This window comes from Pteropus alecto, unplaced genomic scaffold, assembly GCF_000325575.1.
Source record: "Pteropus alecto unplaced genomic scaffold, ASM32557v1 scaffold48, whole genome shotgun sequence".
Classification (NCBI taxonomy): Eukaryota; Metazoa; Chordata; class Mammalia; order Chiroptera; family Pteropodidae; genus Pteropus; species Pteropus alecto.
The window spans coordinates 5,247,490-5,264,733 of record NW_006442110.1 but is presented as its reverse complement, the minus strand read 5'-3'; the positions used below and the strand labels follow the sequence as shown (position 1 = coordinate 5,264,733).

The following is a 17,244-nucleotide window of genomic DNA, read 5'->3' as shown; positions in this document are numbered from 1 at the left end:
ATTTAGGCTAGCTCCATTTCAAGTGCTTGGGTGGCTGGGGGTAGAGTTTCAGACAGCACAGGCCTAGGCAGAAACAGCAAAGAGCAGTGAAAACACCTGACTCTACTACTCCCAGGGCCTATTCTAGAAGAAGTAGTGAGAGAGAAAAACAAAACAAAACAATAGTGCTACCAAGGCTGCAGAGAATTACCAGTGTCCTTAGGGAAAAGCAGAGTTTCTGTTGGAGTTATGAGCAAAGACAAATTTTAGTGAGAGTGAGGTTAGTGAGGGTGGACCATGAATTTCAGAGGGTACGAAAGAGTAAGACATACCAATTCCAGGGCAAGTCTATTTATTTTTGAATATGCCTACCATTCTCTAAAGAATAGAGGCTAGTGTCAGGGGCTAGCATGTTTTCTATTGGCCGTGATGCATCGAGGATTCAAAGTTTGTAATTCTAAAGTGTTGTTACAATCGTATTAGCCCTATGGACTTTATTTTAAATAATATATTTAAAATATTTAAAATACTTGTCCACACATATGCACAAGTACCCAGCACATACCTAATATGCCATATTCTACAATATATAAAATCCCCCCAAAATTTCTGTTTCTATACATTTCCTACAGTCAAGTCATGGTATTTTACATGGACCTTTTTTTTGTTAGTTAAAAGGAGTGATGGGAATAAGGGTTGCTTTTAATTTTTCATGTGTAATCACATCTAGTAAAAAAAGACACCCAAACCCTGGATTAATACACTGGAGATCTGACTATCATATGGCATATGGCTTTATACCTATGTAACCATGCACAAGTTATAAGACTTCCTTGTGCCTCTGACGATCTCTAAAGGTTGGGCTCATCTATGAAGGCAGGGCACAGACTAAATCTACTATCATGTTTTTTTCAAGATTTCTTTCTATGTAAGGTTCTCTGGTTTCTACCAGAACAGAGTAAATAATCGTTTCTATTTCGTTTAAAAAATTAAAAACTCAGCTTTGCATTACTTGCCTTGATAGAATCATGACAAGACTGGTTAAGGGATAATATGACACCAAAAGGAGAAGCAATTTCATTTTTCTACTATAGCAGTAAAAACCTTTTAGTAAACGAATGGCACATTGCCGTCCATTTGTCCTCGAAAGGACTTCAATACAGCACGTATGAAGCCCACAGCAGGGACAGTGGCTTTCAGCATATTTTAATTACATTTACTTTCCATAAATTGGATTCTGGAGATACACAAAGGAACGATTTCTTTGTGGCTTTCTCTGATAGACAGTGTGACCATACAATTTAACATACAAATGAGAGATACTTTTGAAACTAAAAGTCAGACACTATAAATAATTATACCAAAAATATAGGCATAAACTGGAACCATCCCAACCAAGATATGTTTACCCTACCATTTGAGAATTACAACTAACATCAACATAGCCGACTTAACAAAATTCAACACTAGAGTCTCAAAAGATTTAGACATTTCTTAACTAGCTTCCCTTAACTTTCTAAGATCTGTGTACTACAGTTAGGCTTGAACAGAATGATGAAATTCTTTGGTCCAATTGCTTGATGCTTTAAAGATGGAAGACAAGACACCAGGGAAATGAAAGACTTCGGATTTTATGGTATCAGAATATAATGTACTGACAAACACTGACTACAACCTCTGCTGGATCTTGGCAGCTTGTGGAAACAATACTACAGGGATCCCACTTAAATTTCAACCAGGCCCAGTGAGTTGCAGTTTAATGTAAGCTTGTTTGGGTGAGAAGTAAATAATGCCTTGGCAAGATAATGAGGCCCTTCTACTCACAGATGAGAAGTCTAAGAAAACTCAAGATTTTTCTCAAATAGTTCTTACTCCACCCTCTCCACTACAGTTGTAATTCAGTCAGCATCACCCCACGCGGGTAACCCCACTGGCCACCTGCCAGGCCTTCTGTAACCACGTGATCCTCAACCTGATCATGAGGACCAGCATTCTCCATCTCCAATCTGATCATGCCGATGCTCAGCTTAAAGCAAAGTCCTGGCTTTCCGGTATCTAAGCGATGAAGCCAAATCCTGACCCACAGCTATGTCCTCAGCTCCTCCCCCATTACACTGGAGACACGCTTTAATTCTCAGCATGCCACAGATGTCACACCTCAGCACCCGGGCCACCCTCTTCCCTTCCCTCCCTTGTACGGGGTGGGATTACCATGAGAATTTCCAAGGATGCCTATCCCAACCTGCTAAAGGAGATGAACTCCTGTGAACAGTGTTTTTGTCCAACTCTGTCAGTCATTAAGAAATGTCATGAACATGTTATTTTAGAGAAAAGTATTTTAAAAAGGCAGAGGAAGGGACATATTTATATCTGAAAAGAGCAATGTATATAAGTGTGTTTGCATTTGAGAGAAAAGCTATGGAAGCAATGGTAAGTTCCGATGCTGGCTCCTGACTGCTATGAACCATAATCCTTTGGCGAAGAGTTTAGCCTAAGAGCCCACACAGCCCATGTGCCCTCACTGACTGACCACTGGGAACCGATCACACGTGTCCCTGTGCCTTTTTGGACAGCTCAGCCGAGGAGCCTCCAACCTCCTGTGCAGACGAAGACTCTCTTGCTGAAAGAGGTCCTTGGCACACTGGCTGCATGTCAGCAGTGGAGGAGGCCAGGACACACGAAACCCATCTCGACAAGACTGTGCAAGTGTGGCCCCCTCCCTACCAGTTCATTCTCTTAGCTCGATAAGGAAAACGTAAGATATCTCGCTAAACAAGTGCACATGTGTGATTGGTCCTTTCAGTACTGCCTGCCCTTTAACCTTTAACCTTTAACCTTGAATACTCAGAATAAAACACTCACTCCCCTTGTTTCAGTCAGCCTCTATTCCATCTTCCAGGTTCAGCTGAGACCGCACCTGCACAAGGAGAGACTAGGCAGGAGGAGGCTCACTCTCATGGGGCTCTCACTTGACCTGTCAGCCTTTACCTGCAGCCCTCCTGACAACGCTCCAGGTTAACTATTCACAGGGCACCCACTCCAATAGCCACAGATTCTCAGCCATGAACTGGCTCATTCAGTTTGCATTTTTCAACCTACAGCACCTTAGCAGGGTTACTGGTATACACGTAACAAATACACTTTAATTCTAGTTCTAAAAGTCTCTATTTCTTAAATTCTTGGTGGAGAAAATGACTAAAGAGTTATTCTTCAAAGAATCCTGTAGCTGGTATTTTTATTACTGTCGTTAGAATTTCCATCCTTCAATTCAACTTGCACACAACCATTACAATATTTTTCTAAATTATCTTATGATCTTCTGTTCAATTCTTTATCTGCGGATCAAAAATTCAAACTCCTTATCTAGAAATGAAAGATTCTCCATGTTGATGCCAAGCAACCTTTCTAACACTGATGACTGCTGTGACCACTTCTCAAAATTCTTGCTGCATATACTGATTTTTTTCTTTGTTTATCTTCATATTGCCATTAAAAATCCATGAAAATCATTTAATTTCAGGTACTCTGGTCATGACAGAGTATAGGATAATGACTGAGTTGATTCCAAGAATGTTTTTTTGATCAACGCTGGGCCAGGCTTTGAGTTTTTTAAACATTTCAAGCCTGATTGTGATAACAGTGCCGTCTTTCCTTGCAGATCTGTCCTGAGGACTAATATTCTCTTGATTAACTAGCGTACAGGTTCTCAAGCCATATCAATGAGATCCCTGGGGTGGGACATTTTTTCCATAATAAACAAAACAATGGTGTGATATGTATAAAACTGTAGAAATGTGTTATTTTTTCTTCCCACGTAAATACACTGAGCAATGGCAAGTGCAAATCTGCATGTATTTACATTTCTCTATATCAAGCAGTTAGTACCAAGGAGAGTTGAACAGAATAAATAAAGCATACACTAGTGGGTTTTCTTTTTTGGACCTGATTTTATTCTATTATCTCTGCTGAAAATTAAATGCTTTGAAGAGTCAAAACATATTTATGAGTAAGTAAAATTAAATCAAATCACGGTCTGCATCAATAAATAGCATGGGTATTACAAAATCTACTGCAGGTGATTATGGTCTCCAAATCCCTCACACTGCCAGGATACGAAGACAGTTCTACAGAAAAGCAGTTCAAAGGTATTCCTTCTGAATGACAGAGCCATGCTGAATGGAAAGACGTAGCATCTGTGGTTTATAAGGCCCCAAACACCCAGCACCGCATCTTCAACACAGATGGTATTTAGTTTAAAATGAAAACTCAAAGTATGATTTATATCATATTCAGAAACGATTAGCTATTTGGAAGTAGAGCTTGAAAGGATAATACAATTTGTGTTATATAAATGTCCACAGAGGTTAAATGATTGCCTGGTAGATAAATGAGAAAATCCGAATCTGCATTCTGGAACATTCTAGGAAAAAAGCACCAGATATTTTCCACTCTGGCTAGAAATTCTCTCACCTGCAGGACGCCTGACTAAAGCCAGTGTTTAGAAGGTTAACGATGCTCAGAGCACAAATCCTCCTCCCCATCCTGTGGAAACGGGGTAACGAGATTCCAGAACATGAAAGCTGCATCCTCTTTCTTTCGCCGTCCTTGCCACTGAGCAAGTGGAGAAGAGATAAATAAGTTTCCAAAGCTTTTTGCCAACAGATTGACTTCGGTTAAGAGATGCTTTGTCGCCAGAAGATTAGTACTGCTGCACGTGTGATCATTTTTTTTAATAGCAATTGTCCTATCTTGTATCATCATCATTCGTTTTCCACCCGACAATATTTCTTGCTTTGCTTCAGCCATAAAGTAAGTCTTCGCTGGTTATTCTTGTCCAAGGTGATAAATGAAGCTCTTGGTCTCCATGTCCGGACGGAGTAGATTTAGCTATTTGTAGTACTTTGAGGGCGTTATTTCCCCAAAGTTTAGTGGTATAAAACTCTTTATTTGTAATTGACTAGTTTATAACAGGTGGCTACCAGACTTGCTGTAGTGCAACCCTTGGTGTTGCAACCTGGAGCAATATAGTTTATGTTAATTGCCCCCTTCCACCTTCTGAGAGAATAGAGAGCATTTTGATGGCAAAGTTTGCACTTTGTCATCAATGCTCTGGTTTCTAGATACAGTGGACCACTTTATAATGTCAAATGAGAATGTTAAAACTGTTGCTGCAGTGACATTAATTACTTAAAGCTTATCTCTTGCCATGTAGTGAGTTTGCTTCAGCTGACACATGTATAGGAAACAGGTGACCACCTTATCAGGTTCACCTTAAAGATACAAGTACTGCTATTTGCTATTTTGCTGAATATATTACATGTTCGTATCATTGTAAACTGAGTGCAATGCGGAATAAAATACTTGTTCAATAATAATTTCCTCTTTCTGAAATAATTTCCTTTATATAGATGCTTTTAAAAATCAGACTCTTTAGGGTCAATTGTATAGGCATATAAAATCTCTAATAGAAACAGATGACGAAATACAATTAGAATGTAACCAGTCTCTTTTGAATTCAGATATTCCCATTTCCTAATGTGTTTAAAAAATATCTTGATCCGGCTGTCCAATGTTGGCAATTATACACATTCACATACGTGCTGAGAGGAGAAGGCACATAGTAGATCCAGGAAAGAAGCTGGTATCCTCTGATTTCCACTCTGCGCATCCTGATTTTACTATACCATCTGCCGTTGTGGCCTAGCACGTCGACTGTGGAATGCGGACAGCCACTGGAAAACAGACGGTCAGGGAGGCAGAAAGACTTTTTCTACTTCCAGCTACTAAGACAGGAGAAGGATGGAAAGTAAATACTATAGAAGTCCATCTTCTCTGATTTAAATGGAACTTAAATGTATACCTAACACCAAAAATGTATTTCTATGACTGCATTTCTCTTCTCCCTATTAATTAACTACCACTGAAAATATATTAATCTGATATGTACATCCCTATGACAAACAGTGACATCATTTCAGTACTGTCATGACGTAAACTATAAGCAAATAATTTCTCAAAAATATATATACTATTATTATTGTGGACAACCATAATCATGGATGTAGGTACTACCATGTATAATAAATATGTCTTGCTAAGGGATACAAAAATGAGGAGAAATTTTATAATCTATTTCGCATTTTCAGGATGTTGTATTATATGTGTATAATTCTTACAGAAGCCTTCAAGATATAGTGTCCTCCCCCATCTGCAATTTCTGCATCTTCACAATGCAGTAACTCAACAAGTCCTTTTCGCAGAAGCAATGCTCTGCAGAGGAGCACCTCACCAGCCATATCTGTGCTTCTCTGCATTAATAGCAAATTTTATCTGACAAGTGAGTCATTCACCTGAGATTCCTAGTAAGCAGACACACTTAACCCTCGTCTCAGGGCGGATAAAGGCGTGCTTCTCCACTAGCAGGAGTGGATTAGGCTGCTACAGCCTCTAAGGCAGTCAGCTTTTCATATCCGTAGCAACCTCTCCTGAGTCACTTCAAAGCACTGGGTGTATCCATTTTCTCCTGTTGAACAGCACTATAAAAAAGATTGCTGATCTCCAAGAAGAAAGAAAAACAGAGATGTGAATTCCCCTTTTGCAGGCACCTCTGAAATGATCTAGGCAACAGTTTGCTAGTTCGCTCTATGCCTAGAAATACTTTTCTTCCTCTGGCTTCCTCGTCTGATACTTAGCTTTCCCAGCATTTCTTCCAGAACCTGCATGCATAAGCAGGTGCTTCAGCACTTGACAAAGAGAACAATGTTGGTTATATACCAAAATGCAAGAGGTGGCTTGTGCGGACACACTTGTGTGTGTGTGTGTGTGTGTGGGGTGTGTGTGTGTGGGGGGGGGTGTCATGTTACTTTCTAGAATTTCATTAAAATCATCAATTAACACTGACGACATGTCTTTGAGGTAGATAGGCACAGGCAAGAAGGTAGAGCAACTTGTCATAAAAGTCTTAAAATGCCTCAGTGACAGAGCTGATGTTGGAATTGCCCGGCATTGCTTTTAGTATTACTTCAAAGAAGTTAGCAAGATTTATTCTCATCAAGTTCACAATAACAATGGCTTACGAGACAATCGGTATGTATTCTCATTTTTTTTTTTTTTAGCTTTCAACTTTTGCAAGTAACTTAGACTTGGAAAAGTTGGTCCCAGAAGTGGTCAAACACCAATTAATGAAATGAAGAGAAGGTACTGGTTGTATCATTTTTAATTACACACAACACACATCCCCTTCCCTTGTCTTATAAAATGAAAAGAAAATCTGAAGGTACATGTATATGATCGAATAATATCTCCATGTATACCAGAGCCAAAATTTTTTCACTTATAATGGGACAAGAGCTGGGGCAGTAGACTAAGGCTACTTAAAGTTAAAGACGGTTTGTCTACGGCCATGCCACCTGAACAAGCCCGATCCCGTCTGATCTCGGAAGCTAAGCAGGGTTGGGCCTGGTTAGTACTTGGATGGGAGACCACCTAGGAAGACCAGGTGCTGTAGGCGTAAAAAATAAAAAATAAGGGATTATAAACAGACAAGGTCCTTGCAATCTGTGAGGTCAACCAAAGGCTGCCTCACCTAAAAAATAAAAAAATAAAAATAAAAAAAAGTTAAAGCAGTTTACTTAATGAAGTTTACCAACATTTAATAAGAAGAGTGTGCTAATAAAGGACTGCTCCATATATGTACATATTCATTCATTCGATAAATATTTATGGAGTGCCACTATGTGCCAGGTACTGTTTTAGGTGCTGGGATACAGCAGAGAACAAAAATATACAATTTGCTGCCCAAATGAAGTTTACGTTCGAGTGAGTGAGGATACAAAAACAGATATCCTAAATATGTCAGATGGTGACAAGTGCTATGGAGAAAACTAAGCAGGGAAGGGTACGGGAATGCTGGGAATAGGGACCAGAGAGGAGGACGACAACTTTAAATAAGGCGGTCATAGAAGGCCTCAGTGATACGAGCCGCAATTTCATTAGGAAGAAAAAATCCATATTATTCCATTTTCTCAAATGAAAAATTAGAGGGTGAAAGAGAAGGGTTCTATATAAACAATCCGTGAGAAACGCTGAGTCTATTCTGAAGAGGCGCGTTATCTCTCACAGTCTGAATTACTCTATGGTCTCCAGTACATCTGTCCCCTCTACTAGACTGGAGGCTGTTTGGGCCCATGGACATACTCACCAAATCACAGTGTCATGACCTGACAGAAGAGGCACGTCAAAGTGCTACACTGACTGGGAGACGATCCCCAGAGGCGTCCGCAGCGCCTCTGAGGGGACGAGGTCTGCCCGTGGAGCTCTGAAGTGCGTTTTTGTCTCATCTTGGAGTAGTACCCCTCAGCGCGCACATTGCACACAGCATCTGCCTAGGGGTTAGAGAAGCTGGAGCGCATCGTCCCCCCTTCCCGCTACCCCTGCCGCCCAAGGCAAGGTGCAAGCATGCGAGGCTGGGCTGTGTGGCAGCACGTGGGTGCTGTTCTCGCTGGTCCCCTGGGAGCAAGGGGAGTCGAAGGCCTCTCTGAGGAGATACTTAAACATGGAAGAAGTATTCCATGTAATTCAAATTCCTAATATTAAAAGAATTCTTGTAAAATTAGACTATGTCTGAAAGAAACGAAGCTATGATGAGTCCATGAACCTGGGCTACAAACAGTAACTAACTAGTTTAAGAGACATCTAAAAACACTGACTAACTCTAAAATCATATTAGTCCATGAAATTTATCTTAAAATCAAAAGATCACATTATACATAATACATTTTACATATTCTTATCACATATTTTACAAAATACAATATACTATATAAATATATAAATGATTGTATAAAATGTTATAGATCACAAAAGCTAAGGTATATAACAACATAAGACCATTAATGCCACCTCTTCTATTTTCATTAAGGACTATATACGTGGCAGGCGCTGATGTGCATTAACTAATATATAGGTTATTATATAGGTATATATAGGTTATTATTCTGATTTTACAGATGAGAAAGCTGAGGCTTAAAGAACATAGCAACTAGAAAGAATGCAAAGCCTATCCCAAGTATTTGAACACCTAACCTCTACTTACAATGCATAAGAGACTAATACTTTTAATAATAAACATTCATTACTACAAATGGGACAGACAAAGATGCTAAAACATCAGACATCTATCATAGGAGAATTACTATGACATCCAGAATGACACTAATAAGATCCCTTCAAAGAGTTTACATGTCACCTAAGGTTTGCCATGATGTCTTAATTTGCATTGATGTTATTGGAAATATATTTATTCATTAAACAAATACTGATGGAATAAAAAACTGGGAGACAATAAAAGATTTAAAGCAGATATACATTTAAGATAAAGGATGTGAATTTTAGTTAGAGAACGGAGTGAAGGGGTCAAACAGAAGACTACGCAAATAACCTAGGTGAGAAATGAGAAAGGTCTGAACGAACACAGCAGCAGTAAGGCTGGAAAGAACAAAGTGGGAACAAGAGCTTCTGTATAACTACAGGAACTGTGACCAAGTGTTACGGGATGGCACTGTAAACCATAAGGTTGCTCTAAGGTTTCTGCCAGGTGGAAGGATGATGGTGCCACTGGATGAGACGGAAACTAAAGAGAAAATAAGATTTTGTGAGAAAGATGGTGAATTTTGTTTTAGACACTGAAATGAAGTTCCTCTGGCCTTCCAGTTGAAGGTAGAAATATGGCTTTGGAGTTCCAGATTAGAGGTATTAGTTAGGGAGATAACGGCAGAGTGATAACTAAAGCCTGAGGAAACAAGAAAAAGGGCAGATGTGACAGAATATCAACATATGAGCTGGGGAGAAAATGAAGGTGGTGATAAAGGCCATAGGAGTTTGACAGGTAAAGAGGGAACACAGGAATAAACAGGATTATTCCTTCGACAGTCGACACTGATAAAATATACCTAGTGCCAGTGCTGTCTTTGATGGAGTCCTACCATTCTTTACTCTCTTGGGAATCTGGGAAGATCGAGAGGATCTGGGCTGTCACCACTGTCTAAACACCATTAAGTTCCTAACAAGTGTAGTTTTCATGTGAAATAGTTGCCTAAATATGCAGCACAGACTCACAATTTGAAACTTTTTGAGGACACACTTTAAAGGTGAGAGTCCACAAAAAGGCATTCTGATTTGCCTAAGCACTAAGAAGTACTTGCCTTTTTATTTTATAGTATGAGTCATTTCCAAAAAAAGATTAAACCATTCTACAGTTAGAGCATATTTGAAACAGTACACATCTTTTTCAAATAAACTTTTTATTTTGGAATCATTTTAGGTCTAGTAAAATGTTGCAAAGATAGTACAGACAGTTTACCATTCACTCAATTTCCACTAATGTTAACATGTTCAATAACCATGATACATTTGTCACAACTCAGACTGACACCAGAGCCATAACAATAAGACAAGAAATAAAAGACATCCAAATTGGAAAGGAAGAATTACAACTGTCATTATTTGAAGATGACATGACAGTATATAGAGATAACCCCAAAGAGTCTACCAAAAAACTATTAGAACAAATGAATTCAGTAATACAGAATTTATATTCAGAAATTGGTTGAATTTTAATACACCAAGAATGAACTATCAGAAAGAGAAATTAAGAAAACAATATCATTTACAATTGCATCAAATATAATGAAATATCTAGGAATAAATTTAACCAAGGAAGTAAAAGACCTGCACTTGGGAGACTATGAGACACTGAAGAAGATACAAATAAATGGAAGGTCACAGTGTGGCCATGGATAGGGAGAATTAACACCGTTAAAATGTTCATGCTGCCCAAAGCAATCTTAAGATTTAGTGCAATCCCTATCAAAATATCGACGGCATTTTTCACAAACCTAGAACAATCTTAAAATTAATATGGAATCACAAAAGAACCCAAATAGCCAAAACATCGTTGACAAAGAAGAACGAAGTTGCAGGTATCACTCTACCTGATATCAAAATATATTATGAGGCTGTAGTAATTAAAACAGCATGGTATTGGCATAAAAACAGACACAAAGATCGATGGAACAGAATAAGAGAGCCAAGAAACAAACCCATGCCTATATGGCCAATTAATCTATGACAAAGGAGGCAAAAAAATATATATTGGGGTAAAGACAGTCTCTTCAATAAATGGTACTGGGAAATCTGGGTACATACATGGAAAAAATTAAACTGGACCACTTTATTACACCAAATGCAAAAATACACTCAAAATAAATTAAATACTTAGGTGTAAGATCTGAAATCATAAAAATCCTAGAAGAAAATATAGATAGTAAACTCACATTACCCTTAGCAGTGTGTGTGTGCGTGTGTGCGTGTGTGCGTGCGTGTGTACATAATTTTGGATATGTCTCCCTGAGTAAGGAAAATGAAGAAAAAAAAGGGAGTACATCAAACTAAAAAATTTTTGCACTGTGAGGGAAACCATCAACAAAACAAAGACCATCTACTCAATGGGAGCAGATATTCACCAATGACACACCCAATAAAGAGTTAATAGTTTTATAACTTAACACCCACTCAAAAAAACTCTGATGAAAAAAATGGGCGGAAGACCTGAATAGGAATTTCTCCAAAGAGGACATACGGATGGATGGTCAACAAATATATGATATGATTAGTGATATGACTGGTGATATATGATTAGTGATATGGCTCAACATCACTAATCATCAGGGAAATGCAAATTGAAACCATAAAGAGTTATCATCCCATACCTGTCAGAATGCATATCATCAATAAATCAAAAAACAGGAATTAGCGAGGATGTGGAGAAAAGGGAACACTAAGCACTGTTGGTGGGACTGTAAATTGGTGCAGCTACTATAGAAAACAGTAAGGAGGTTCCTCAAAAAATAAAAAACAGAACTCACATATATCCTAGCAATTCCAATTCTAGGTATTTATCCAAAGAAGTCTAAAATGCTAGTTCAAAAAGATATATACACCCCTATGTTCACTGCAGGATTCTTTGCAATAGCCAAGATATGGAAGCAAACTAAGTGTCCATCGATAGACAAATAAAGAAGTGGTACATATAGCCACCGGAATATGACTCAGCCATAAAAAGAATGAAATTTTGCCATTTGCTACAACATGGATGGATCTAGAGGGTATTATTCTGAGTGAAATAAGACAGACAGAGAAAGACAAATATCATATGATTTCACTTATACGTGGAATCTAAAAACAAAATAAATGCATAAATAAAACAGGAACGAATTCATAGATAGAGAACTGATGGCTGCCAGATGAGGGGGGGTAGGGGCATGGGTGAAAAGAGAGAAAGGGTTAAAAAGTGCGAATTGCCAGATATAAACATAGTCCTGGGGATGTAAAGTCCGACATAGGAAATACAGTGGATAATACCGTGATTACTCCGTATGCTGTCAGATGGGTACTAGACTTATCGTGGTGATCACTTTGTAAGGTACATAAATGTCTAACCACCATGTTGTACCCCTGAAACTATACAACATTGTATGCCAACTGTAAATGAGAAATAATTTTTTTAAAAGATTGACTCTGGTACACTACTATTAACGAAACTCCAGACTCCACTGACATTTCGCCAATTTTTCCACTGATGTCCGTTTTCCATTTCAGGATAAAAATCAGAATACACACTGCATTTACTTTTCATGTCCCTTTCATCTCCTCTGGTGATAGTTTCTCAGTCGTTCCTTGTTTTTCATGGCCCTGAAAATATTGGTCAGGTTATTCCGTGGAATGATCTTTAATGTGGGTTTCCTGACTTTTGGACGATTGAACTGGAGTCAAGGGTTTTAGGGAAGAACTCCGCAGGTACTCTTTTCGGTGGTAATTCATGAATTAGCACTGACGGCGCAGATTTTGATGACTTCATTAAGGTGGAATCTGCCAGGTTTCTCTACTGTGAAGTTAGCATTCTTCCCTTTCCAGAATGCAGGTTTATCCGCGCGATGAACTTATTACATTTTTCTTTGAATGAGGTTGAATCTTGCCTAAGACGCCAGCTCACCAGAGCAGGCTGTACTGAAGACACCTCTCAGGGCACCAATGTGGTGACCCCGCAGCCCTGTGAGCCAGATCTTGTTATACTGAGTAGTTAGTAATTACTCTAGTCTAGTAGAGTCAGTTGTGAATTTGATTTTCAAGTGAGGAGCAACAGATATTTACTATGAACATAAAACGAAGCCACCAATCCATTACAAAACAACAATGTACAACTAACTCCAATACTGGTTATTAGTGGATATAAATAAATATTTTAAAACTCATTGTACTTGCAGATACAGAAATATATCTGAGAAGTGCCACGTAGGAATTAAATAGAAGGACTAATATTCCCTATCAAAGTCTTAATGGTCAACAGAATAATTCAGACATAAATACATATAAACTAATATATAAGTCGCAATTTGATATTTGCTTAGGCCATTAGAAGAATATAATAAACATAATATGTAATAATCCTATAGTCTTTATGTAATAATTTGTCATCATTAATATTTTTGTGCATATAAATAAAATTAAGGCATTTGCTCTCATTCATAGTACTTAACATCCTGCATCATTTGATTAAAAAGTTGCTTAAAAAATAACATAGTATACGAGGCTAAAATGCACTGAAGTTTTAGCAAATGAAACCAGTATGAGTTAAAATTCCTAAAACATACAGTTTTAAATTAATAGCAACTTTTCTGCCCAAATTTTGTCAAATATAAAGTTTGTGTCTAAAATATCAGACACTGAAGTTACTAATTCAATTGCCATAAGTACTAGAAAATATCCTAAAGAGACCTACCTTGTTATTCTTAGGGCCTTATAATTTAGATTTATCTATGCCTCATCCTAAACAATGGACACCTTACATTTTTAGAAACTTGGAGAAATAGCTTTTATCATTTTTCATTATCCCAGGGCTTAGGTTTCACATGCATCACAGCATCAAAAAATAAATGTGCTCCTCGAAGATTCAGTCATATTGAATGGCATCCTGAGGGTGTACTCATAACTCAGTTACATATAAACTACTATGTGGTAGCATAAATGCAAAGTGTTACAGAGTCATGTGTCAGAGAATCCTTCTGCAGAAGAAAAGTTGAGTGTGAGCAACTTTAAAATAGATAAATAAATAAACGAGGTAATTTAGGAAAATCTTTTTTTTTTTTTTTCCATTGATGTCATGTGCTGGAGAGCAAACTCCTCCAGGATAAGGATGGATCCTAATCCAAATCCTATAAAGTTCTAATATGTTACACTGTATTATTCCTTAACATATTAAATACTACTTTAATTCAATTTGTTATAACTAACATTTTTAAGTACATGATAAGATCAGATCTTACTATAAAATATAGACATTTGGCTACAAATTCATATTTATAACAAGTGGAAATATATGATACTTTGATCAGATTTTTTATGTGGATAAGGATAAAGGATATTTGGATACAGTTTCTGCATAATTTAGGAAGACGTTTTTAAAAGCCCCCACGATAATCTCATGACGTTAGGAGGATGCATGGGGAAGAATCTCATATTATTTTCCTCTGTACTTTGTAATCCTGCTTTTCTTTTGCGTTACACTACATCAGATGCAACCTTGGACTTCCAGGTTAAACGTTAAGTCAGGTGGAAGCGGAAGATGCTCCGCTTCCTGAGACACCTGCGGGAGCTCGCGGAGCGCCACCCATCCTCTCTGGGCTGAGGCTCTTCCGCTTGAACACTCTTCTCTCCGCTGCCACCTAACTCCTATTTGTTTATATGCTTTGGCCTCTCGAGAAAGCCTTCCCCTGGCTGTGCTACTGCCCTGTGCGTTCCCACAGTGGCAACACAGGCCCAACGTGGCGCCCAGTGCTACTGTTCGATCCTGAACAAGACAAGCCTGATGCCAGCTGCACGGGCTGTACAGCCAGGCTGGGAAGAGAGACAGGCTCCAAGCAAACAGTGAGAAACAAGTAACGAAATTACTACAAATGGTCAGAGTGCCTTATGGAAGGAAAAAGGGAGGAGGGCACGGAAACGTGGGGTAGCGGAACCTAAGCGACAGGGATGGTGAGGGAAGTCCTCCACAAGGTGGGAGGCACACTCTGCCACTGTGGGCCAGGCAAAGACAGGGAAAAACACAAGAAACATCCCAAAACTTCTACGCAGAGGGGGCAACATGCACGAATGCACCTTAAGGTGGGGGAGGAGAGAATAAGACTCATTTTAGGAAGAGAGAGAGAGAGAGTTGTACAAGATGAGGCTGGAGAATGCGCTGGGCCCAAAGCACGGCGGGGGCCAGCGGCAGCCACGGAGGCGCACCCCTCAGCGGTCCCCAGAAAGAACTCATCACTAGTTGTGAGGACGGCACTTGGCTATGATGACCCAGCTGCCACCCCGTCAGGAAGCAGCGCGACATGCCACCAAGGCCACATGGCCTGTGACTCCTGGCAGCCTCCAGTCTGTGACTAAGCACGGAGGGAGCTGGGCCCTTTCTCTCCAATGCAGGAGTCCTCTATCAGGTCCTCTTGCTGCAGGCCTCCCCAGTGGATTGGTCAAGACTGTCAGATTTGTTTGGCAGGTCAGACACCCCCGATTACCCTCCTCTCCAGTGTGAGGCTCTCTCTGGATTTTGGTCTTGATTTTGAGACATGATTGTTTGTTTTGAGATTCAGTGACTAAACACTGTATTATGGATACTATCAGACACAACAAATGAGTCTCATAATGGCATTCCCATTTTCAACAACTTCAGTGCAAGCTCTGGGGGAACTGAAATCCAGTTGTGAAGATTTACATTTTTTCTTCTAAGAAACTAAAAAATATCAGCTATATCTGGATGAAGTAGATAACTCTCAATAGACTATGCTCTGTTTTTATTAAACAAATATTTAATTATAGCGATTTATTGCTGGAAATAGCACAATATATTTGGTATATAGTTCAAACTACAACGGTGATGTGAAGTGTTCACTTAATTACTATTGTTGAGTTTGCACAATGAGCTACTTATCAGTTATGATAGTCAACATGGCTTTTCTTCAAAGGGAGAAAAGGATCTACTGCCTCAGCTTGGTAAAGACATGCTAGAATGAGTCCTTGAGGAGCTCTTGTGAGGGGCTCGGTTTTCATTAGGGCTGCCTGTCCAACAAGCGTTGCAGCCCGCCACCATGTGGTCTGACTATGTGAGGTCAGTAAACAAATGCCACTCCCTGCTCCAGTCCAAGACAATCCAGACACTTTCCTCCTCCTTTGCCAAAACCAAGAGCGGCCTAATGGCTGTCCTGTCCCTACCCCTGGAAGCCCCCTGGATGAAAAAGGGTAAACAGTTGCTACAGGTGGCTGTTGGAGACGCTCGGCGAAGCCAGACTGATGACAGAGCCCGTGGAGCAGAGCAAAGGCCGCAACGAAGCAGATACAGACCTGACTGGGCCATGTCTGAAGACTGCCCTGCCTCACCTGACTGCTGAGGCCAGGCTGAGATCATCTCCTATCACTGGTTCTATCCGAATGCTCTAACGTACAGGTGTGTTTCCCTAGTTTTCTTAGTTTAAAATTACACATTTGACCATGCACCTCAGCTTAACTTCTTGTCCCTGCCTGGAAAATAACGGTCGGATGTCATTCAATGCTTCAGGCTTAATTTTGCTGACTGTCACTAAACACAGACTTAAAAAATTCTGCATACCATTTCAACAAGTACCAAGAAATAGTGTACAATACAATAAAATACAAACTCATGTGTTAGCTAATTAATGGGATTAAACACTTAGATGCTAGGTGAAAATCATTACTGAATACCTTAAATAGTCCACAAATGAAAAGCAGCAGACTCTTCTCTGATTAAAAAAGAAAAGTTGATAATATTTTATTTGCTTATATAAGATTTTGCAATAATGATCCATGGGCCAAACCTAGGCCACATTTGTTTGCTTTGAGCACACAATATTTAAACACACATATAGAAAGAAAACACACAGCTCTGCATGGCGAAAATCAACCAGAGATGAAAGCAGTTTCTCATTTTAGGCTAAAAATGAGCTGCCTGTTTTGATGACTTAATATACCGTCCACTTCGCCCCTCTGCGACCACTGCCAGGTGTGTGAATCTGTAACCTCTGATTTAAGTGCATACGTTAATATTCTGGCAGCTAAGAACAGATGTATTCGATATGCTGACAAAGCCTGACAGGGAATCTAAAAACTCAGCACAAAAGTAAATAATGATTTCTTATTTTAAAAAGT

At 39.2% G+C, this 17,244-nt stretch overlaps 1 protein-coding gene and 1 non-coding gene across 6 annotated transcripts in view; one reads left to right on the top strand and one right to left on the bottom strand.

The window, feature by feature from the left end:
* Nucleotides 1–17,244, bottom strand: part of TPK1 (thiamin pyrophosphokinase 1) — a 267,896-nt gene that overhangs the window by 117,102 nt on the left and 133,550 nt on the right. The gene's annotated exons all lie outside the window — the stretch shown is intronic.
* LOC112469979 lies at nt 7,372–7,489 on the top strand. The gene has a single exon (XR_003042795.1). It is a non-coding gene; the product is annotated as a 5S ribosomal RNA (ribosomal RNA).